The following is a 25,419-nucleotide window of genomic DNA, read 5'->3' on the forward strand; positions in this document are numbered from 1 at the left end:
CTTCTATGTTGAGGTTGACATTTGAATTATATGCAAAAAAAAGGCACTGTTCTTTCCTCTCTCATCCCTCCCTGCCAGTTTTGTCCCTCATCCTCACTTTGTCCGTCGTCTCCTAGTGTACTGTGGACAGACTCTGTGTCCGAGTTTGCAGCCTTTGCCACGGGAAATGATATAAACTACCACAGGAACGTGGCAAAAATGTGGAGGTGCTTTTTTGGCATTTATATTTTTCAATTTGTTTGAAGTCTGTGTTTTTTTTGTTTTTTTTTCCACTGTATTAACTGCCAACTGGATGCTCAAGGATTTTCACGTCTCCTAGCAACAGTGAAACATTCAGACGCAGCCCTCTATATGCTGTGGGATGGAAGAGGTGTGCTTTAGCATAGCAGCAGGTTATCTGGTAATTGTCCCATGTGTGTATGTAACGGGTCAATATCATCCGTGCTGCTTGTTGGAAGAAATGTTGCACTGCAGGAGCCCCTAAACGCCTCTGGAGAGGAAGGAGTGTGTGTGCTGCAAACACCTGTGTGTCCTGATACCAGAGCTGGGAGGAGATTAGTGGCTAAATGGATGATTATAAAAGGAAAAGATTTATCTAATGGAAAATATCATGGATGCGTGTTGTTGTGAGTGAGAACTCATCGTTAGTTTGCACTTTCCTCCTTGGAAAAGTGTGTGGGTGTTTTTGTGTGTCCTGAGTTGCTCTCTGACCCTTTTGTCCGTCTGGAACAGGGTATCACTTCCTTAGAGCTCGGGGAGAAAGGGAATTCCTCCGCAAGGTCACACGCACTCATACACGCATGAAACACATCCACTCACTGGCAGTGAGGTAAGGGATCAGTGTTTAGGTTGCCTCTTGGCCTTGCGTAGTCGTGCTTCTTTGACAGACGCGCAAAAACATGCAGTTTTAGAAGATTCAGAAGGAGAGAGCTCATGTGAATGAAGACAAGCATACCAGTCACAGTGACTACACGTTTCTTTTAGAGAAATGGTTTTTATGGCTCTCAAAGATAAATCACTATAGACCACAGTGGACAAGTTAGTTATAAGGACCCAGAATTGGCCCAGCAAAGACCCCAATAAAGCCCACGGTGTCATGGTCCTGGGTCGTGCGACCCAGTGTTTTGTGTTTAGTCTATTTTGATGTTTATTGTTTGTTTAGGTTCATTACGTTATTCCAGCTCATTTGTAATTATATTACCCTTGTATTAAGCTTCCCTTGCCCTTCATGTGTTTATGTCTGTGTGTCTTGTGTTGTCAAGTTCATGCTGTCGCTTCTGTCATCTTCCCCTGTACTCCGTCTCCCTGGTTCGTGCGTCTACCTGTCATGAGTCATGTCTGCGTGGTTATGTTTAGTTCATGTCATGTCTAATCTCCATGTTTCCTGTTTTACTTTGAAAGTGTGTATTCAATGTCAGTGTATTTAGTTTCACCTCTCCTGTCCTGTCGTTAGGTTCATGTGTGTCAGCTGTGCTCCCATGTGTGGCCACTTCCCCTGATCATCCCTCATGTGTATTTAGTCTTGGTGTTTCAAGCAGTCTGTGTCGCGTTGTCTGTGTTCCCACCCTCTGTGTTCCCATGCCCAGTCTTTTGTATTCCAAGCCATAGCCTTACCATAGTTTGTTCCCAGTTTAGGTTTCTGTTTAGTTACTGCTCTTGTGCTGCCCTCATTCTTGTTTCTTTTGTGTTCATCAGCCACAATTAAAGGCTCGCTTTTGTTTAAGTTCACTCCCGTATCCTCACTTGTGTCTGCACCTGAGTCCTCCTCACACTCTCCACACAGGTTGGGTTTGGAAAATGTGAAAGAGGGCATAAATTTTGGACTTTTCCTGCTCAAATTAAGCTCAAAGAGTCATGCTGACACATTTACTTCATTTGCAACAATTTCTTTACTTTACCTGTTGAAATTCTTTGTCTTATATTAAATATCTCACTGATTAAAGGCGTAGTTAAACATCTTACACTGACACTGGAGTTTCACCAGTGCGGCCCACATAAAAACAAAGCGGGCTTTATAAAAGGAGTTTGACATTCCCGGTCTACACGGTGTGTATGAATCGATCTCCTTCATGAAAGCCTCAAACATATCCTGCCTCCATTTTCGTGATTGATCGCTGTGATTTTCTTTTTCTCCTCTCGACTCCTTTGTTCACCTGTTCTTCACCTTGTAATTCTCGTCTCACAGACTGTCTGACCTTTGAACATTTATCTCCATATGATATGGAGGGTTTGCAGATATTATATATGCCTGTTTATTGCTGCAAAGCAGATGGTCAGATGACAATCAAAGAATGAGAATAGAGAGTGTAGCTGGTTTTAAAGAACAGCAGGCAGCAGCTTGCGGTGGTATTTATGATAACGAAGGATGTGGTGTAGAGTCTGCGTCACAAATGATCAGATGTTTGGATGTTAGTTGGGGGGAGAGAAATGATATGCATCACTATCATTTCTCTCCCCCCTTTAGCAAAGATAACTTTAAGTACTTTTCAGCATTTAGCTGTTGTTTGTTGTTAACACATTATCAGAAGCGACTGGTTAGGGAAAGCTATCGTTAACAACATCAATTGGAACTGAAACTACCACCAGTGTTAGCACAAAGCTCCCTAAAAAAATTCTCGCTCTCTTATTTTGAGAACTGCATTTGAATGACAATTCAATAAGATTTGCATTATTTCCCAAATAATGTTTATATTTAATCTCAGTCAGCATCGTAATACAGCACCACGTACTTACTGGACTGGTAGCACTGGTTGTGAGTGCAGTGCCAGTGCCAGTCTCAGCTGTCCTTTGTTGTGATGATAGTTGTGACATGTTTGTTGTCGGTGAGTGCGTCGGCTGATTTAGACTTCTGCTGTGAATTTTCTTGGGCCTACAGCATGACCTACTTGTGCTTGCGCTGGTGCATTACGTGTTACCAACCATGTGGTTGTGTCCTGGTGGTGCCAGCTATGATACAAATAAAATGCTGGGACTTTTTGTCCTCGTACCTCACATCCATTCTGATAGTTTTAGCAATCTCCTTCCAGGAATTTCTTGATATTTGTGAGCCCTTATATTAATCCTATGATTATTATAACTCATAAATTCAAAAACTGTGGTGTAAAAGTAGCCAGAAATGCACAGGAGTATGTCAGGTTACATCGTAGGTTACAGAGGGGTTTGAGGTTACAATGTAGCTTTCCCGCTGAAGCATAAATCCCCAGGTAGGATTTCAGAGGGCTTGCAGGTTATAACCTACCTACGGTGTGGATTTACCACAGATGAATCCCCAGTAACACTGAGTAAATGCACTGAACATAGTTAAATACCACTGGGAGGCTCTGAAACCATAGACTGCATATAAGATATTCACACCCTCCAGGGGCCTGTACTATGAAACAGCATATCCTTTGTGAAATAAACAAAAGACATTTGTATAGTAAATATTGGAAACAAAGGAACTTTTCTGTCATTTAATTGTTTAACTATTACTTAATTACTTTATTATAGTATGAATGACACTGGGTGAAGTCTTTATCAGTAGGAAACAATTATAAAGTTCATAAAAATACAGTTAAAAGTTCCAAATTGTTGCCCCTCCTTCTCATTTTTCAAAGCCGTCCAGTTTGACACCCTGCTCTAAATGCAGCTGCGGACAAAGAACCGAAAAAGAGCTGTGCAGGCAGCCAAAGGGGAAGTAAAGAACATATTTAAAAAATTAAAATGAGAAGTAGACAAAATGAGTTGCATATTTTATTTAAGGTCAGCAAGTGCAAGGGTTTGCTTTTCTCTGTTTTATGTCACTTTATAACTACATAAGGATGAAATGGTTTGGAAGTTATTTAATCTCTCAGTTATGGTAATAGCTTATCAGGAAAACCCAAAAGAGTTCAAATACTCTCTGTAAGCTACTGTCCTCTTCTGGGAATGCTGAAGTTATTTTCCATAGAGCAGATTAGTCAGGAGGTGGTAGTTTTGTGTATGCTGATCTCTTACCTGGAAGACAGGACTGATACCTCTACCGAAGCCACATTCACCCATTCACACAAGTGCTTTCTTCTTGTTAAAGCTTCTCAGTGCTTTCCTATGGAGGATGCATTAGAGAGCTGGGGCAACTCGGGTTGCCCAAGGATATTTGGCTTGCAGGGATCGAACCACCAACCTTGCGTTTAGCAGATGACCTGCTCTACCTGCTGAGCTACAGTAACCCCTACTTTCACCTAAACCTGTCTGCTAAAGTTCGCTCAGGTCTGAGTGATTTAAATTTCATCATCAGATGGTGATCGTTAGTGTCTGTTGGGATGTCCAGGTACCTCATTTAGCCGACATCCTGCTTCACAGTCCAGGACTCTTGTCTGATAAGTGAATCCAATGCAAACATGCCTTAAATCTGTGTTCTTATTAATTAATTTCTATTAATAAATTAAATAAAATGTATTTATATGACTTAATGGTCAGCAGAGGGCGACTGCCATAGCTGCAAAAAGATGTACGTTATGTACGATTATTGGAAAATAACCTTAAATTCTCACCTAATTTATTGCCTTTGTACACACTCTCCTTATGTGCTTATGATATAAATTGCCTGTTTTAAATCTTATTTAACACAGCATAGTGTTCATCTTGTAAATCAAAGAGCTCAATACAGCAGGCTTTGCTTTAGGGCAGGATTACCTTGTGATTGACAAGCCGCTGGCTTGTTACCCTCAGTTTCTCAGTGACATCAACCTCTTGCTTGTCAGGGCAACAAAACAAAAAACAAGACAGCAATAGCCAAATTGCCAGAGCGGAGGGTTCATGGTGGAAGTTCACAAACCACATTACTGTGGTTATGCCAATTCCACGTTTTGTCCAACAGCAGTCCAAGCCCCAGAGATTTTGAGTTCGTCATCATGAAGGTAGAGTCAGGGTGAATCGATTATAAACAGACTTGTAGTAACAGACACAGGCTGATGAGACAAATAGAGCGTACAGTATTTTTTAATTCTTGTTTGTTTGTTTTTTGCTTTTTTCCTATGACTATTAATGAAGAATTAAACACCAAGGCACTCCCATCTGTTGGAATTGCAGCTAATATTACTGCACACATGAATAAAGAGGCTGGTTCTGTTTTGCATTTTGTGCGTCTCAGTATCAAGTGTTGCGGGTTGGAGCAGCTGACTGCCTCGGTAGTGTTGCTGCTGTAAACAATAAACTGTAATGCCTCAGTGGGATTCTGCCGTTTTGTTTTCCATACACTAGAGAGACTGTGGGATTCAAAGGGCAGCAGCAGCTTGTGTTATGCAATGTGGTATTTCTAAGAAGCGCGCTTCCACGTTTGTGCGATTTTTGAGCGTATTCCCTACTTCTTTGAGTTGGGAGTGAGTGTGCATGCACGTGCCTCGTGTTCCATTTAATAAGCTGGTGAGCACTTATTTCCTTAATGGCTGCTTGTGCAAAACTGTGCCTGTGCTAATGCTTCCACGTGATTGGTTTCTGCTTGTGTGTGTGTGTGTGTGTCTACACGTGTTCCTAAATGAGCATGTTAATAATGAGTAGGGTTTCAGTTTGTAACAGGCTGTTGAGTATCTTCCACTGTTTCCTTACAGACTTAATGGACAAATTATCCCTTTGGAGAGCTCGAGAGGGGTGGAAGGGACAGTGAGTGGCAGGAAGTGTGGTAAACATTGCAGCTAGGGGAATAAGGAGGGAAAGACAGAGAATTAGATGGAGAACAGAGAAAACGGCTGAAAGGATGGAAGATAAGCATGATGAGATGAGAAGGGTGGAGGCAGAAGCAAAGAAAGGCATAATGAAGAAGTGGGGGTGGAATTCATAGAGGGAAGAGAAGGAGTCAGGAAAGGGGGAGACAGTGAGTGGGAAGGGCGTAGGAAGGAGAGGAGGACTGTGTGTTTTCTTCTGAGTGGCTCATATCAAGTGCAGGGGGGAAAAGTATGAAATATTTAGTTATCCTTCAGTTTTTGTAATAATGAAACCTATCAAGAATATACCGTACTCACTTGAAGACATGAAGCTAAGGCCAAAAGAAAGAGGAATTTATAAAGATAGAGGAAGGATAAATTAGCACAGATATAGAGGAGACGCACGCCAAGTTCTGCATAATTTATTTAATGTTTATATTTAGCATCCCGTATGTAATCATTTTGCAGTGTGACGCCTGGATACACACACTGCTGTGCTATTGGTGTTGCCAATGATATCATTAAGTCAAAACTGAGGTTTTTTGTGTGCGTTTGATTGGAAAGAATCTGCTCTGAATAAAGAGAACTGCACAGAAGTAAAATGGTCTGGTTCTGCACTAATCTACTCTAAAAAAAAAAGTGGAATAAATTAAACCAGCGCAAATGGTTGAAAATGAGAGAAAAAGGTATGCTGGAATGACACTCCAGCAGATAGGTGGGAGATATTTTTTGCCAGGCAGAGAAGATAATGGACAGGGAAGAAGAGGTAGAAAAGAGGTGAGAGAGAGAGAGAGGGAAGATGAAATGGTGTAGGCACAGAGTGTAGATTGCACTTAAAACAAGCCCATAAAGGTGTTGTTTGCTGCAGCTATTAGCGCTCTTCAAACGGGGAAAAAAATGTATATAAAAAGCACCATTCAAGGGCTCTATTCAAGCTTCCCTTTGACTCATGCCGTCTTTTGTGCGCGAGTTTAACCGAGTGGTCTCTGGCTTTCACCATCTACCATAAAGCTGTTGTTGGGCACGGTGCCCGCAGTTCTTCTGGAATCACATAATACGTCTTCTGGCTTTTCATGAGTCTGTTCAGGTTCAAATGACTTAGTGAATATTTGCAAACACCAGTGTCTGTCGGCTATGGCGAATGCAGCTCAGGTGCTTCTGCAACTCCAACCTGTGTGGGTGGGAGGTCTCGGGATCTGCAACCTGCCTCCTACACACAGGCACACACACATATGCACACACGCGCACATATAAAAACACTGGGTTTTCATGCACGGACACGGATGAGCACGCGTTGCGTTGATGGTGAGATCACTGAGCTCCTGCACGAACGAAAGTGGTTAAGAACACCTGTAATCCAGTGTGCTGTTTTTTCCTCCGTTAAGCCCTGTAGACGCCAACATTTTCTTTTCACCTACAGGTCTTTCCTCTCTAACTCACATCCTGTGCATTCATTTTTATTCCTCCCCTACTTACACATATCTCTAGCTTTCCGTGGTCCTTCTTTGCCCGTGTTGCTCCTTGTGTCTACTAGTCCTCCCTCTCTACCCCCCACCTCTTTCTCTATCTCCCCTTCTTCTCTTAAGTGGCTGTGTGCTGGAAGCTCTGGGCTTTGATGCTTTTATAAATAGCAAAAGTGTTCCACTGAGAGTACCAACAAATAGGATGGATGAATGGATGGATAGGTGGATGGATGGATGGGGGAAGTGGTGAAAAGGGGTTGGAAGAGGAGGGAGGGCTGAACGCGTGGGAGTGTGAAGGGAGAACGGTGGAAATCAGCAGAATAAAGGTAAGGTTTAAAAAGCGACAGAGGCCGAGGTGTTTTTGTCGAGATAGCGGAATGAAGTGATCGAGCGTAAAAGACGCGTACCATTTTCAAGAGTTTCCTGTTATATAACACTATTGTGCGGGCTCTTGTGCCATGCCTCTGTAGTGGGTATAGCTCTGAAAGCGAGCCACAGTCGACTTATTGATAGGGCCAAAAATATTGCAGCATTATAGTGCATTGATTTCTCCATCATTCCCCTGTGTTATTCAGACACAACAAGCTTGCTTCCTAAACAGCTTAAGCCCATGGCACACTGCAACATAGTATGAATCATATGTTTTAGGTGGGAAGTCTCACTCGGCTTATTACTAGTGGAGAAGATGCTGCTGTTTTTTATTTTTATTTTATTTTATCGAATTTTGTTCTACTACTGCATTTATTTTGACTCCTGAGAATAAAGCGTTTGTGTCCAACATAGGTGTAAATGTAAATACAGGAACAGAAAACATGTTGAAAAAGTGAATTCACCAAGTGGTTATACGCGTGTTGTCATAATCATATCAACATTTATTGACTTTAAGAGGAGTAGTGCTGCTCAGATGTTTACATTTGAACACAGGAAATGCACAGAGGCTAAAGTCTTTTTAAGTTGCTGTTTGAAATTTTTAGTTTCAGTTTTTCACTTGCAGTTTGGTAACTTTTGCACCCTAAGACTATGTTTGTAGTAAGTGTTCTCACGTAGTCATTTCACTGTAACACCCAGTATGTTTCCTCCCATGACTTCCTCTTCTCAGTTTTAAAGTTGAGCACATTAAAGAACCGACATGTGCGTGTGTGTGTGTGTGTGTGTGTGTGTGCACGCGCGCGCGCGCATCTACCAATGTGTGAACATATCTGAGAGTGTGTTTCATGTCAGCATGTGTGTGTACCACTGCATGTTCAGTTTTATGTACAGAATAAGAGAGAAAGTCAAGAAGTCAAGCTTAAAATTGTGGTTTTTCATCAGCCCGTCTGAGGTGGCTATCTGCTGTACCTCTGTGAGTGCACATGTTATTCCACAGGTGTGCGTGTCTGTGTGTGTGCGTGTGTGAAACAAAGTCTAATTTTACTTGCCACTGAGGACTAGCTCCTTTTGCTCTGATCCACTTTCACACATCAAGTCTCTGATCACTGAGAGTGTGTTTGTTTGTATTAGTGTGTGTCTGTGTGTGCTCGTACTCACTTTCAGTTACACATTGACAGACGATCTCCTTCAGGGCTTGGTTGTCCTTGCTGCTGACATTTGCGGCAATTCTACACCCGTTGCCACGGTGACACCTTGGAGCCATATCAGGGCAAACCAGACAGTCCATGTGGGTCAGTCTTGTTTGACATCTTAAACAAAAAAAGAGACTGGACAGTGTGTACACAGTACCCAAATTTAGATCCTTCCGCTTTAGATTTGCAAAATAAACGAAGCAGCTTCATGGAGACATTGCAGCACTTTTGTGGTGGTTACTAGAGGTGGGAATCACCGAACACTCCACGATATGATGTTATCATGAAACATCACTCACAATACAATATTACTGCAATTTCTAACAGTATTACTGTTCATTTTTAACTGCAGTTTTTGCGATATGCTGAACAACTTTTCTGCTCTGTAAGAATATAACCAGTACATCCAGTTGGCAGCCTGTTGAGTCAAGCCTCCTGGAGTTGTGCTCATTGACAAAGACTTATTCAGACTCATGTGCATTTAGAAATTAGACAATAATTATTTGCAAACCTCCAACAAGCTCTCTGAGAGTGACTGCAGAAAGGTTGCAATCACATTGCAATCAAAAATGTTGTGAGTGAGCAATACATTCAGGCTCGGGGCAACCATGTAGTCAACACAAGGTGCAATTGGTTGCCGAATGTGAAAAAATTAAACTCAATCACCAGGTAGATATCAGGTTTTTTTCTAGCTTGCTTTGAATTAGGAGGTAGCTTTGTGAACATTAGTGTGTTAGATGGTTTTTCAGTTGAAACCTTTTGCTAATCTGACGTCATCTCAGAATGGCTGTGTATGACATGAGCTCTGTTATTTGTAGTATTTCCACAGTATTTAATTTATTTAATAAAGTACTGAAATTTGGTGTCCCTGCCTCCTGCGTGACCTTTGACCTTTGGCACCACAGTTCTTCCTTTAGTGTCACCTGGTGTAGTTTTCCTTTTGTTGCCGTTTTATAAGTAAATGTCAGACAAAAATCTAATCAGCTCATCAGCGTCATCTGAAATGTGTGTTAGCACAATGTTAGCATGCATAGAACCTTATAACCATATGCCTAAAAGTGGATAGAGGTTTCTTGTGCCATCAGAGTAGCTCTGACCCACTGGGACATTGGCTCTCTTTAGGTTGTCCTGTGGTGACTGGCACTTGGACATTGAAAGGGGGAACCTTTATTAATCCTTTATTAATGTAAATTGTGGACTTTCTAAACATGCTCAATCAGGTCAGCTTCTTCCTGTGTGGAGATTTACAAAAACACATAAGGATGAATGGTTGTATTGGAGTTATGCTTCAGCATCACCTTGGAGTGAATCCTTCTGTCATGCGTGCTACCTGAACATGATTTTACAGGCGACTGATCAAATAAAAGTTAAGCATGCCCTTATTGCTGTAACACAAATGTGTTTGCTAAGTCTTTCCACCCAATTTACTGCCACCACAAAACTCAAAGTCCTTGGCTCGTCTTTTTAAACGACTGACTCTCCGAACACTTGTCTCCTACATGATCACCGTCACGGCACCTTTGCATCGCTCATTGTTGACTGACTGGAGCGTAGGTGATCTACGAATTGAACTCGATCTATTGCATTCAGGGCAAATTGGTGATGATGATGAGATGAACTAAATGTCTAAAACATGAGTCATGGTGTGTAGGTGTGATAGCCCACCTGGATTACTAACTGCTGGGGAACAGAAGCTGCTGTGCTTCTATTGTGGGTTTGAAAGACTTTCTTTGAAAAGGGATGCAATTGCATGATGGTTTTGTTGCAAAACTGAGGAAAGTATGATATAATTTGGTTTTTGTTTTTGTTTTTTGACTCAGGACAGGAAAAAAGACTCAGGAAAAATAGAGAATGAGGTCCAAAATCCTGGACAAGCAAAGCAAAAGAGCATGCAAAGGACAGAGGGAAAAAAAGTAGTAGGCAATGGTCAAATGGGGGAAAAGAAGAAAGATAAACAAAATGTTGGAGCGCTTGACTGGGAAGGACCAAGACAGTGTGGCAAACAGGAAGAGCTACACATCCGGTAGAGGAGAGACTGGCAGGCTAATTGAAAGCAGGTGTCACAAAAAACTGTCAGGAAAACAAACAAAATGAGGAAGTGAAACTGACAGGGGTGCGAGACGAACTGGAATTAGAAAATTAAAACAAAAAATAAGGGATGAGTAATGTTCAGAGTCCATGCTGTTTGTCAGTTACACTTCATAATATTAAGAGTATTACTGCAAAAGCTATAGAAGGATAATATTAGGACATATGAATATTTAAGCTTGTTTACTGTGTTTTGTATCTTTTTCAGCCAATTATTTGCACTCAAAATATCAGTTTAAAGTTTGGCGAGTGTGAAAACAACTGCAGAAAGAGAAAAAAGGAGCAATCACATTAATTATTTATATCATTAGGATATGAATGAAGGGAAGGAAGGGCAGTTTTATGATACAGTGCTAACGCAGTATGTGACACATGATACTGTGGTGTCTCAATACAGCTGTAGGATGATGCAGTACTCGAAAGACAAGAAAATCATCCAACATATCATGTAGAACACAAGAAGAGATGTTCCTAAAAAGGCAAGTAGTAGGAATTGTGTATTCTTCTTCTTATTAACTCGACCAGCGGTGTAGGTGGCTCACATCCACAAAGGTCTTCAAGGTCAAGTTCATGATTTATTGGTCAAAAGTTGACAAAAGCCTCAAAATTTAGAAACTGTGATCCATATTGTCTGTTTGACCTCTGACCCCTCCTTTCAAGGTCAACAGACTGATCTGAAGGTCAAGGTGATAATAATCCTATACTGACAACATATAGGCATATAGGGAAAGATTTGTGGCGATTCTTAATATGATCTTACCCGGGACCTCTGCGCTCCTCTTTAAGGTCAAATAGGGTCAAACTTTGATAAAAGATCATGTCATATTTGACCTCTAATCCCACAGTGACATTTTTTCAAGTTCACAACAAAATGTGTTTTTCAAGTGTCAGAGAAAAAGAATGAGCTGCTTAGTTAGTTAGAAATATACTGTAGTATAATATTTGGTAATAAGCTGAAGTTATTCATGTCTAGTTATTTATAAATCAGTACAGAATATCCATTACCTGCTCCTACATAGTGTTTATGCAATCAAAGTAAACATCTGTCTTGCTTAAGTGATTTGTACTGCACTACTTAAAGTACATTTAAAAAGAACAAAGAAAATGAATTAAATATTCAAAATATAATCCTATTCCCGTAAAAGTAAATACTGAGAGAGAGTGAGCTGCCTCGGTGGAGTTTGTGCTCTCGGAGTGCTTCTTGTTATTTGTGATATCATTAGGAGTGGGAATGGCAGTGTTCTCATAGTATGTCGCAATACTGCATGCAGCATGGGAAAAATAGGACAATCATCCACACTATATCACATATAACTAAAGAAGAAAAGATAAACCTAAAAGGCAAATACTAGGAACTATATTTATTCTTTGCACTGTTTCATTAGCATTTGTATTCTTCTTCTTATTATTAAAACTACACTTATTTTCTTTATGTATTTTTTCTGTTTCTGTTTATTGTCTTTACACATATCTATTTCCCCTAATGGATATGTTACAGTTTAATATTGTACATCGAGGTCTGCTTAAACATTTGTGCAAATGTGGCTCTCCTTCTGTTTGCATGGGCTTTTGTAGTGGATCAGCTTTTAGTAGTGGCTTTTTTTTTTTACCACAAAGTGCATGTGCGGAGACCGTTTCGCTGGAAAAACCTTGTCAAAATATTCAGATAGTTTAAGTTTCACAATATTACTGGAAGGTTTGTTTCACGGGAACGTTGTTAAGATTGTGGTACGTTATGGTTTTTAGTGACTCCATCGTGTGTTTATCCTATAAGCATCTCTGGCAGTGAAAAAAATCTGAACACATGCGTTTCCAGACTTGGCACAGGTTTCGCTCAGTCCAAGTTTGGACTTTCTGTCTGTGGTGTGTTTATCTTCTTGATGTGAGTTTGTTTGCATGCAGATCTTCAGTGGCAAAATCTAAATCTAAATCTAGGGTTACACACAGTTGCTCCATTTTTTGTGTGTGTATGGGCTGATGGAGATCAGCTAAACTATGTCACTGTCGCTCCTGAGATGCTTTAACCCATTCATCTACGCATGGTAACCTAGCAACAGGGGCACAAGGCGACAGGAGAGCAGTTATCCCAGACCTCTTTTTATGCCTCTTCCTCCATCTTTCTTTCCGTTTCCTTATTTGACTTTGTCCTTTTGTGCCACTCTCCCCTCACATCTGTCACTTTGTCTCCCTCATCTGACACGTGTCCCTTTCTCCTCTCCCCTTCTCTCTGATTTAACTTCAGCAGTCTTCTTCTTTCACTCTCTCCCTATTAGCTTCCTCATTGTTCACCGACCACCTAAGTTTGTGACTTTATGGGCTGTCACTTAATGACAGAGCCTCTTTCTTTTAAATATCGTCCACCTACGCTAGTGTCAATTTAGCATTATCGTTTTATTTCATGTACTCTTTGCAGATGAATGTAAACAACCTCTGTATAACCATAATGGCAATTTTCTTGTCACGCCATCAAGGGACATTCAAATTTGAGTTTGACAGTGAGAGGGAGAAAGAGAAAGAAAGACAAAACAAGTGATATTCAAGTATGTGTCATTGAGTTTTTTGTTTGCGGTCTTGGCTATAATTATTGCTAAATTTCTTTGTTGTCAAAATATGTGTATGTTTTGTGTAGCTCCTGCTCTGTTGCCCTCCAAATTGCGCAGTTATACAAGCAAGCATACATACATACACACACACAAGCTCTTGTTTTCTTTGTGCTACATATTCTACCTGTTAGCTAAACGGTCACATAGCACAAATTCTACTTTTGCTGAATCCTTTTCTAGCTGTTGTTTTTGGGCTTTCTGAATAGTAGCACTGACAACTACATCAAAACAACATCGTACTGATGCTCTCTAACCTACCTTAAAAGTATAGTGTGTAAAATCTCACTATTACCACCACCGACTGCAGTCAACTTAATTTTATTTTCGTAGCCTTCCCAATTTAATAATCCAGAGTTAGAGGCTGTCTGTCCGCTGTTAACTTCAGCTGATAACAAAACAGAACCAGAAAACTTTGCTAAGCTGGTGTCCACGTCTATTTTCTCTGGCTGTAACAGCAGCTGCTGTTAGCTGCTGTTAGCATCTGTTAGCTGCTGTTAGCCTGTATTAGCTGCTGTTAGCCTCTGTTAGCTGCTGTTAGTGAAACCAGCTTTGAAGTGAATAACGCTGTTGGACTCTGACACTTAGTGAATAAACTCTCATGTGATGTGAGAATGTAACCAAACAGTTTACTAGTGGGAAAGTGGTATTGTTAGGGCATTTAAGCCTAATGTTACATAGCATTAAATTAGCCTATAACCAGCTGTTGTTATTTCTTTAGCTGGGACTAAATATGCATGTTTTTTTGTGTTAGAACCCAAACTTCAGTTCAGGAGGTGAGGCTTGAGGTGAAGAGGAATAGGATGACATTTTATCTGGATGCCAGCCATGTATCTTTCTTTCACATTTTCACTTCTTTGGAAAAGGTGACCTTTTTTGGATGATAAAACATAGGTATAACATAACATTTTCCTTAATATCTTAAGTTGCTTTCACACCACGCGGACATATGTGGCTGGTCTTAATTTGGTCCTTATTTTTCAGTGATTGCCCGCCTGATCTTTGAAGCTAAAATCTAGCTTGATTGGTATCTCCCATTAGAGATGTGCGAGGAGGTTTTTTTCTTAACAGCAAAGTTTTGGCTTCAGTAAATCTGGCCAAAAGCTGAGCCTTTCTTTACTGCACTCAGTTTTATCCCCCTCAGCCTGCTAGTGTTGCGCTGCTACTCTGCTGTACAGAAGCTGCATAATGCTGTGTAAATAAGCAGGTGGACATGACATTATCTGCCTGTATCAGCAACTATGATTTATATCGTGAAGATCCAGGTTATCAAAATTAAGAAAATTTCCTGATTGCTAACTCTCTTATCTCGTCTCTCTTTTTGGCAGAGAGCAGTCGTATGTGAAAATACTGAACAAGCAGCTACTCGTTCTTAGGTAGTGCTGAGCATCGCCAGAACATCCTCCAATAAATAATAACCTCAGAGGTTGTTTGAGCAAGCATTAGATATATTTTGTGGACTCAATTATGTAAGACAGCATCAGTTATTTCAACAAATTCTCCAAAATGACAACAGTTTCATGGTCATGTGACAAGTGTGTATATCTATATATATATTTATTTATTATTATAACCACGACGATAGGTACTTTACACCTATATGGTTTCAATTGGAGAGCTTGCCTTTTTTTATTGAAAATACCAAACATCAGTGGTTGTGTCAGGGGTTATGTGTAGTTCTTTAAGCCCTTATCTATCAGGTCGTGTGTATTAATAAGTTAAGGAGAGTTATGTTGCAAATTACTAGTGGATGCAATCCACTCTGAGTTAAAACTGACACTGTGTGTGATCACGTGATCACGTACAGCGTACCATAGATATACAGCGAAAAGCTTTTACTGAGTGAATTATAGCTTTGTAGCACTGTAGCATTATAATGTCAGTCAGATCAATCATATTGTAGCTCTAAGCTGGAGATGTAGTGGTAGAGTTCACAACAGGTCCACAATATTTCTGCCATATTTCCTCCACTTGTATACTATGAAGGGAGTTCGGCACAGCCAGGGTTTCTTTGCATTAGCTGGGTCGGCAAAAGCTAAAGCCTCAGTTGGAGATGACAGATATTACAATCATGTTTAGCAACTTTCTCTGATAAGGCAGGCTTTTTACAGGTCAAGTGACTCTTCTTCCACACAAAATGATCCCTGTAAGTGCAGCCGACTCCAAACAGAGATGTTATCAGATGATGGTACCGTCAACAGATGATGATGATAAAAATCTATAAAGAAGATAAAAACACTTAACAATAAAATGCAACAGTATTGCAAATAGGATGAGATCAGCACACAGAGCGGTAAAATAAACATTTTATTTCAAGTTAATTATTTTATTGCTGAGTGCTCTCTCTGTGCTGCTGTTTATTTTTATCGTGCACTTTGGAGCTCTGAAACTTGAAACTGGATGCATTTACTGTAAAAATAAAAGGTTACTGTCCCACAGCCTGTTGAAGGGGATGTGGAGAGCGCTTTAGATTGTCAACAGGTGAAAGTGAAATGAATTTGACTGATTGATCAGGTTTCTTAGAGAGTTTTTTTGTGTTCTAGTTGTTGCAGTGTAAAACAGACTAAGCAGCAGATAACAATCGAGGATAACAAACTTCTAATTTTCCTTAATCCAGCCCCTCCATATGTTAATAATTAAAATAAACTGAAACTAAAGAAAAAACTAACTAAGCTGAATTAAAAACAAAAAGTCAAAATGGAATAAAAACACAAACTTCTTAGAAAATACAAACCTGTAGTAAATATGTTCCCATGAAGTTACCACGGTGATTTAGCCAGGACACAGAAAACTCTAGGACTTTAGTCTCACGCCGTAGCACAGCCCTCTGGACTGAGTTTAGCTCCATATATCAACAACATGATTGGCTATCATCAGCTCATTTGTTGAAGTCACATTAACAAATCAAATTGCTGTCTGTATCGGTCTGAAATTTTGTGTTTCATTCTGTAATCAGTGCTGGCACATGTACTTGTATTTCATGTATTATTTGGTATTCAAAGCTGTTCATCGGCTCTCCACTCTCACCTCGATGTCCTCTCTCACCCACTCTTTCTCCCTCATCCTCTTCATATTATCTCTCTCTCTGTTAATGAGTAACCTCAGATCAGGTAAAACTGCATGCCTGCTCTAAATACAAGGATGTCTAATGTAAAGAACCCACACTGTATACACTCGAGCGTTCAGTTTCTCTGCTTTTTCTTTCCTACCCGCAGTTATTTTCTTGCTGTCTGGCCGAAAACAGCAGGTACTGTTTGCGGGGGAGTTAAGAGAGAGAGGGAGAGAGAGAGTGGCAGTGAAGGGTGGAGTGAGTGAGAGATGAGGGCAGGAGAGTGAAGCATAGTGAAGAAAAGTTGATGTACAGTACAGGAGATTACAGGGTTACCGGTGTGTGTCTGTGTGTGTGTGTGTGTGTGTGTGTGTCGACTGGACATGCTCAGCAGATGCGGAGGTAGATGTACTTCTGCAGTGAGAGGACACGAAGAGCCCTCCATGTGCACACAAACAGGGAGCGAGAAGAGACAACAAGTGTTGGTGCAGAGATTAACAGTGCAAATGTCAGTGTTTTTTACTGTGCCGTGCAGCTATTCAGCACATCTTCTTGACAATATATTTTTAATCCAAACTTATGTTTCGTCGTTTAAGTAGATTGTTTTTACATACTCGATTTCTTTTAGGTTATTGGTACTAATATATGCATTGCACGCAGGCCTACTTACACCATCAGTGTTACACCCATTAGAAGAAACTGATACACATGGAAACGTATGCTTCCCCCATCTTAACAAGCTCTATCAAGGTGCACAAAAAGCAAGACACCTACGTAACGCCCACACAGCAGTGGCTCAGCTGCAGACTGCACAAACACTAGGAAGCTCTCAGATCTGAAAGTTTGCAGTTGCATGTATGTGATTAAAAAGCAAATATATTAACCGCGAGGTGGAGGCGAGCCAACTTGCTGAAAAATGTGATCGAGCGAGTAGGGGATGGAATTGGGTGACAGGATAAAGAGAAGGATGAATGAGCAGAGCTTGGGATAAAAGGGGGAAAAGAAGGAGAGTGAAAGGCCAGAAATCAAGAGGAGGAGATGGAGTGAATGAAAGAAAGGGAATGCAGTGAATGAGCTAGAGACGGAGCAGATGAGAGACACAGAGAGAGAGAGGATAAGGGTGGAGGTGTTAGCTGGACCACGTGAAATCACTCTGTGCCAAAACTTTTACAGCGCTGGCACAGAGCTGAAACTGAAATCGAGCGGCGCAAGAAGCCAGACAGACTGTAGTGTCTCCTGAAAAGGCAGTTTTATTGTTTTGTCACTCTGTTATCTTCCTATTTAATATTAGAATAGCTATTGAATGAGAAACAATACATTATTTATAAAAAAGCGTCTTCCTATTATAGTTCTGCTGATATTTTATATAATTTATTATCTGCTATTCAAAGAGTAGTAAATGAAACGTAAGACAGCTGCATGTTCCTGCTTATGATGACTGCATGTTATCATTTACTGAAGTCACACAGTGTTAACGCTGCTTCTTTCTTCCCCTTTTTCAAAAGCTGTGGCCCGTTTGTGGCTTTAGGACTGATAGTGATTGCCTTGCAGTGGACTCCCCCTATAGTAAGCTGTCAAATCATTTATAGTTAACACGTGACTTGTTTTTATAGCAGATTTTTCCTGCTAGAGAAGAATCTCTCTAAATGCAGCCATAGTCACAGCAAACAGCCACATGCCACAAACACATATGGAGCATCCTAAGAGGAGTGAAATGAAAGAAGCAAGTGTTCAAGGACCACTTGAGCAGATGGACTCTGTTGAAGTTGCAAAAATAAAAAGAATAGATGTTAAATACGCCTGAAATCTAACAAATATAACCTTTTGATGATCTTTTAGGATTTGCCAGATTTCCTGGGAAGCGTTGCGTAAAAGCACTGGTGAAAGGGTCCGGTTGTGAAAGTCTAATTGATTGTTTTACTTTGTTTACACCCCTACTTGTCTTTATGAGCATGACCAACCCAAGGTCACATTTTCGCTTGCCAAGTGAAATCCTCTGTTTTTGTGTAACAAGATGAAAAATGATCGCTGGAGAGATGGAGGAGGAGGAGTATAGAGGAGAAGAGCGGATGGATTGACGGAAGGGAGAGAGAGAAAGAGGAGGAGTGATATGGGTGTGCTGACTCACTCTGACCCTTCTCCCTGCTCCACCAGCGGCATCGTGGGTATTTATACATTGGCGTAGGCTGTTCACCTCCCCCTTATATAAGAAGTTACACACACAAACACGCACAGACATGAGGGGAGGTGCCCAAGGTGAATGGTGCTCCGTTTTGTTCACATCATTGACTTTCTTCTTCTTGCTTTCGATTCTTTATCACCTCGCTCTTCTTCTTCTTCTTGCCTTCCTCCTGTTGCACCAGCCTCCTCTTTGAGTCTTTCACCCCCACTCATGAGGAAGTTTCCTCTTCACTGAGACAGTAGGAAGAGCAAGAAACAGAAACGGCAACAGTAGTGCTCGCCTAGACCTTTCCCTACGCTGTTTAAACACTGTGCCAGGTCTGCTAGGCTGCAGTCAGGGAGAAGGTGTGATGCAGGTGTTTTGTAGCCAAATGAGTGAGCCAAGTCAGTCAGTATACATTCACTGGTACACCTGATAAACTGCTCCTTTACTCAACTATCTAATTAGGCAGTCACGTTGCAGCAACTCAGTACATTTAGGCATGCAGAAGAACAGCGATTTTTGGTGGCTGGCATGGCAGTTGGTGCCAGATCAGCTTTTCTGAGTATTTCATGAACTGCTGATCTACTGGGATTTTCCAGTTCAGCCATCTTACAGAGATTAGTCTGAAAAAGAGAAAACATCCAGTGAGCGGCAGTCCTTCGGGTGAGAACGCCTCATTGATAACAGAGGTCAGAAGAGAATGGCCAGAATGCTTTGAGCTTGTATAAACACTCATTACAGCTAAGGTGTGCAGAAGAGCATCTCTGTTGCAGCAGAAGACCATGTACTGTCATTATAGGCTCGTTATGTCACTTTTGCATAACATGTGTATGCTGAAAGGACAGTTTTATAGCCAAAGCTTGTATCATTTGCTATAATTATTTTAGAAATTACAAAAAAAAAGCTGTAAGATCCAGCATCAATGGGAGCAATTATGGCTGCTCACTACATCACAGAAAACTAAGATAAACATGCTCATGGTCAAACCAGACGAATATATACAAATAATTATTCAAGATTCAAGACCTTCATTCTCAGAAAAGAGTAAGTTAATCTTGATCTCTTACATTCAGCATGTTAATTCAGCGATAAAGGTAGTATTACTTATAGTAAGTGTCTGCAATGCAGGAAACGCTGTAGGTGACAGCCTACTATGGCTATAGATTAATAAATAGAAGTAGCTACAGATTTCTGTGTGGTGTAGCATTGAACCTGGATACTGAATCTGAAAGCATCTAAATCTGGGACATCGCTGCATGTCACTGCGTCTCGCATGCACACCAAAACAAACGCACAGGCGCACGCACGTTGGCAGCTCATTAGAGGGAAAGGCTGTGTACGACATCGTGTTCTGCCAACATTTCATAAACAGAATATACCGGAGCAAGTTGGAGAGATGAAGAGAGGAGAGGGGAAGAAAAAATCAAAGTGAAAAAAAGAGGTATAAATGGGAAAATTGAAAAAAACAGTAAAGTGCTTCACTGCATTAGAGCTCAGTAAATGCTGTCTCTAATAAGTGTTCCTAATGAAAACATTAATTGCGACTTGTTTCGCTTCAGTATGAGAGCAAATGATTTATTATCTGCGCTCAGAAAGTTTTTAGATTTCTGAGTAATCTTTCACAAAATGTTCTTCATGTAAGATGATGCAGTCTTACTGTAATGCAGTGTCTCTCTGTTTGATTCCTCTTTTGCACCGTATTGATGCACAGAGAGCCTGATGGGAAGATGATATTGACTGACAATAAGCTTTTATATAATCATGACACATGACTGTTGGGGAGGGATTAGGGCAGCGTGGCACACGTCAAAGAGCTGTAGTTACACAAACATTTCAAGAGGTGTGTTTTGTATGTTTCTGTGTCTGCGTGTGAGCGGCCTAACCCATCGGTTGCTGGGATGAACGCTTTCATTTCCTTTGCGATTCATGAAACTTTTAGCATTTTACTTCCAGTGGTTATATAAAGAACGGAACATCCATTAAAAGCAATTAGGGAATCGAATCAACGCTAATGACTGAATTCATCATAGATTCATCTGGTGGTTATTTTTTCTTAGATTAACCAGTTGTTTGCAAGCAGCATTAAAAATGACCCAAAGCTCAAAATCTTACTTTATGCTTTTTGCTCTAAGTGAAACATTTATGTCCTACAAACTTATGTTATTATAAATGTATTTCTGTTGTGAAGTGAGAAGCTTTTTTTCTTGTTAAAGTAGTTACTGATGGGGAAAAGGAACGCATGCTGCGGACAGCTGACTGTGCATGTAATGACCTGCCCTCTCCTGGGGAAAAGGCCCATGAAAACCTTTGCATTGTGGACAACATGTTTGCACTTGCATAGCAGTGGATGCTTTAAATCATTTACCATTTTAGCTGATTTTATCCACCAGTTTCTCACTCATAATAAGAAAAAAAGAGGTGCTAACTGCAACCAGCAACTTAATGCCCTGCCAAGCTCTGCAGGTGCTTTCCATTGCTTTAACATAAACTGAAGTGTAACAAATTAATGAGAGTTACTGAGATGGAGAAAAAAAGAGAGAGATAGATGCCTGTTTGTAGTATGTGTTTCTGTGTTCTTGATGAATATCATGAATATTTAATGTGTATGATAAATAATGAAGGCACGGCACGGTGCCAACTACACACGTGTGGGTGCACAGAGGGCACCGAGGGGGCAGAGATGTGCGGAGCAGGAGCACGGATAAAAGCACGGTTTGTGAGGGAGGTAGACAGGGAACAACCCTCAGTTTAATCCATGCAGGATTGCACAGTAGTGGCAGCTGTTGAATGCTGAGAAAATAATAAATCTTTTATTTTGGTTTCATCAGCAAAAACCGCAACATCTACTGAGATTGTTTATGAAATATTTAGTGTGTTAGGGACTTGCAAAATGGAGGAAAGGAGCAGGATGGTGGTTCTGCTGGTTGGAAAACCTCCGGAAATATGTACCATCACTTCTGGGCTTGGCATCCCCTGAGAAATGAGAGAAAGAGAGAAAAGGTGGGGGGAGGGGAAATAGGAACAAACAGGTCAACAGGGCAGGAATACTTTTATATGAGCAGCTGAACCTCGGTTCCAGCTGTCAGCTTCCAAAAAGTTGGCCCCAGCCCACAAGTTGGCTGGATTTGGTTTGTTACCAACTGGCCGTTATTACCCACAGCTCATGATTACAGGTGAGGATTGGGATATAGATCGACTAGTAAATTGAAAACTTTGCTTTGCTTAGCTCTCTCTTTACTGCAATGGACCGATACAGCCTCCTCAATGCAGCCACTGCCCCAATTCGTCTGTCAATCTCTTGTTCTCCTCTCCCCTCACTTGTGAACAAGATCCCGAGATGCCTAAATTGCTCCACTTGGGGCAGCAAGTGTACCCTTTTCAGGCTAAGGATCATGGGCTTAGATCTGGGTGTGCTGATCGTGAGGAGCTGGAGGCCACCCCCCCGATGAAGCTAACATCATCTGCAAAAAGCAGAGATAAAATACTGAGGCACCTAAAGTGAAAGCTTTCCACCACCTGGGTACACCTAGAAATTCTGTCCATGAAAATTCTGAGCAGAACTGGTGACAAAGGGCAACTCTGGCGGAGTCCAACACCCACTGGAAATCAGTTCGACTTAGTGCTTGCAGTGTGGTTCAAGCTCCTACAGTGGTTTTACAGGGACCAAATGGCTTGTAGCTTTCACTAAAGGGTGGCTGGCCTCTCACTGTCCCTTAGAGACAAGGTGAGGAGTTCAGTCATGTCAAAGGGGCTCAATGTAGCTCCTCCACATCAAAAGAAGCCAGCTGAAGTGGTTCAGGCACCTGACAGGTTTCCTCTGGGCGCTTACCAAGTCAGATATTCTGGGTATGTCCCACTGGAAGGAGACACCGGTGCTGACCCAGGACACTCTGGCGAGATTACATCTCTCAGCTGTCTGGGAATGCCTCGGTGTTCCCCTAGTTACACTGGAGGAGGTGGCTGGGGAGAGGGAGGTCTCGGTTTTTCTGCTTAGGCTGCTGTCCCCGCAACCCGGCCCTAGATAAGCAGGCAAAAATGCACGGATGATTTAAAAGCCAAAATATATAAAATTATAATGTTTCATTTAGTGTGACCTGAAATAAGTAACTGAATCCATATACTCATCAGGAAAATATTTAATGAGTTCAAGCTAAATCCATCTTTGTTACTGTCTATGGTTCCCTTTTCTTTTTAAGTCAGCTGTTCAACCAATTAGCACTTGACCTATGCATTGTGGTACAGCAGTTGGGTAACCCTCAGTTGGCTGATTGGAGGACTCCTTTCAAGATGGCCTCCTTCTCTTAATCCAACAAATGGGATCTGGGTTTGTGAGATTAGGTGATGCCCTTTGTCTTGCATGTGTTGCCTGTCAGTGTTTCGGGTCAGCTAAGTGGATGTGTAAATAATTGAGCAACTAATGACTAATTAACAGATTTATTGAGAAAAGGAGGGGCACATTTTAGCTCTGACAGTATTTTTTGGTGTTTGGTTTTGGCCCAAAGGTCATATGCTTGAATGGCATACAGCACTATTTTATTGGCAGATCTGCGTGTATGTGTGTATGTGTGTGCATGCATTAGTGTGTTTTCATTAGGGATTTGGCAGTAGCAATACTCGAAAAGAGCAGTTGCCTTGAAGCAATATGTGCGCACAGCTCACACCATTTCTCTCTGTACTCCCATCCTTCCACCCTCACACCCTGCGTATTCAATCTGCGATATCACTGGAATGAGTGGGTGGTCTTTGTGTGTGAGTGTGTGTGGTACAGTATCATTGCAGTGAGTAGGTGGTGTAACCAAAGAGAGGATGTTGCGTGGGAGTGAAGTACCATTGAGGTGGGCATGATTTATGTGTGTGTTGGAGAAAGTTCCTTTGTGTTAATTATAACCCCTCTGATCACCACCGGTTTGCCAGTAGGTACGGATTAAATAGAATATGACACAAAGATAACTGATCCCCAAATATGTAAGTGAGATCATGGTGATAAATGCACACTGAAAATATCAGAAACATTTTTGGAAACAGTGAAAGATCATTTTGTTAAACGTTGTGATCTATCAATCACTCAGACTGTGCGTTACACAATAGTGCAGGGAAAACTGTGCGCTTGTGTTCAAAGCCATGCTTTTTCATGCTTGTGTGACTTTGCTTAAATAACATGAAGTGGTAAGCATAATTTAGTTCTGTTTCTAAACAGGAAGCAGTCATTGTGGCTTTAATGATTTGAAAGTGTTCTCAAAAGTATTACAGATGAATTTAAAAACCAACTAATCAATCAACGGTTTAAAAATCTTTCACTAATATGGTATTTTTCATGTTCCAGTAAATATGTAGGACATTAAATAAGCACCGCAGCTGAGCATTTCCGTCTTGCTTAACATACGTTACAAACCTGAGGGCTCGACCCCATCAGCCAGGGAATGGGGCTAACATTGATCAAACACCAGCAACACGTTATTAAGATATCAAGTCAAAGTTGTCGACGCGGACTCTTTTCATATCAGCTCAGCAGGAAAATGTCCTCTTATCTCTGTTTCAAGATGTGTGTCTGCGAGTGTGTGTGTCACTGTAAACCAGACAAACGCTGCACAGTGGAGGAGACAATTAAAATAAAGATGATGTTACACAATCTGACAGCAACGTATGTTATTGCAAGTGTGCCGCGTGTCCCGGCAAGTGTTAGTTTAAGTGCTTCGCTTCTGATGACAGTTTTAATTTACACAGCTAGCAACTAGCTGTTTTCCAGTGTGCTCAAGGCAAGTGTTTGTTCATGTGTTCTGGGATTTTTTTCTTCTTTCCTTTAACCAAAACAGCACAGCACTAGATTTGTGTTCCAGGTCCTCCTGAGTTAAACATTTAGCACAGATCTTTTTCTATTTTGCAAGATAACTTAGGAAGAACAGAAAGAATGGAGCCTGCGTGCAAGTGGCTGAGCGGGAGGCACAAGGGCAGATTTGCATATTCATATTATGCATGCTAAATGAGGCAAACAAAACCCCCACAAACTATGGATATGAAATACATAATTTTATCTTTTTTTAAATTTGATGAGCATGATTTTATTTTAAATCACTTTAGCAAAGCAAACCTTCAGTAGAGTGGTGGCTGTTTTTTTTAAGTAGTATTTTTGGTTTGAAAACAGCTTCGTTTCACAAAACACTGCACACTAACTCATTAATCAATATGTTATTTTAGTGTGCTGTAATAGAGTTTCAGTAGTTGTTTTATCATAATGTGTATTTGGGCGCCTCTGGATCTTCTATCTGACATACACGCTATGTAAATATACTCTGGGGCACAGTCATAAGGACTGTGTATGTGAGATATATTTAGCTTCCTCTGTTAGTCTTGCCTGTCAGTGGAGCTGACATTGATCAGGGGGGAAATGACAGACTCACTGTGCGTCAAAGCTTTCACATGTTTCTGCACCGCTGATTGTTACCAACACAGAAAGTGTTACGCTTTTCATCACATTTGGATTCTTATTGTATAGGCTTTCCTTTGGTCTTTTTAAATGTGTGTTGACGTGTATGCCTGTTATTTAAAAAAACAAAAAAACAGCAACTCTTCAACCCTGTAAAATGGCACATTTAGATTTTAGATATTTTAATTTGTTGACACAGTAGACTTTAGAAACATAGCAAATTATGTTGATACAAAGTCATTTTTGTACATACTGTACCATAAAGCAGAGGTTACATTTAACAGTACATCCAAGACATTTAGAAGGTGCTCTTATCCAGAGTGGCTGACAGTGATTCAACGGTGCTGGAGTGACAATAAAGAGAGTGTGGGTGTGAATCCCACTGTACGTTTATCACTGCTAAAGCTTT

General features: G+C 40.9%; 1 protein-coding gene and 1 long non-coding RNA gene across 3 annotated transcripts in view; both read left to right on the forward strand.

Annotated features, from left to right (window-relative positions):
- Nucleotides 1–25,419, forward strand: part of prkcbb (protein kinase C, beta b) — a 102,197-nt gene that overhangs the window by 2,671 nt on the left and 74,107 nt on the right. The window lies entirely within an intron of this gene.
- Nucleotides 1,449–23,517, forward strand: LOC120717857. The gene is made up of 2 exons (XR_005692283.1): nucleotides 1,449–18,959; nucleotides 18,997–23,517. It is a non-coding gene; the product is annotated as an uncharacterized LOC120717857 (long non-coding RNA).

The sequence above is a fragment of the Simochromis diagramma genome, unplaced genomic scaffold (assembly GCF_900408965.1).
Source record: "Simochromis diagramma unplaced genomic scaffold, fSimDia1.1 OVJJ01000510.1, whole genome shotgun sequence".
Classification (NCBI taxonomy): Eukaryota; Metazoa; Chordata; class Actinopteri; order Cichliformes; family Cichlidae; genus Simochromis; species Simochromis diagramma.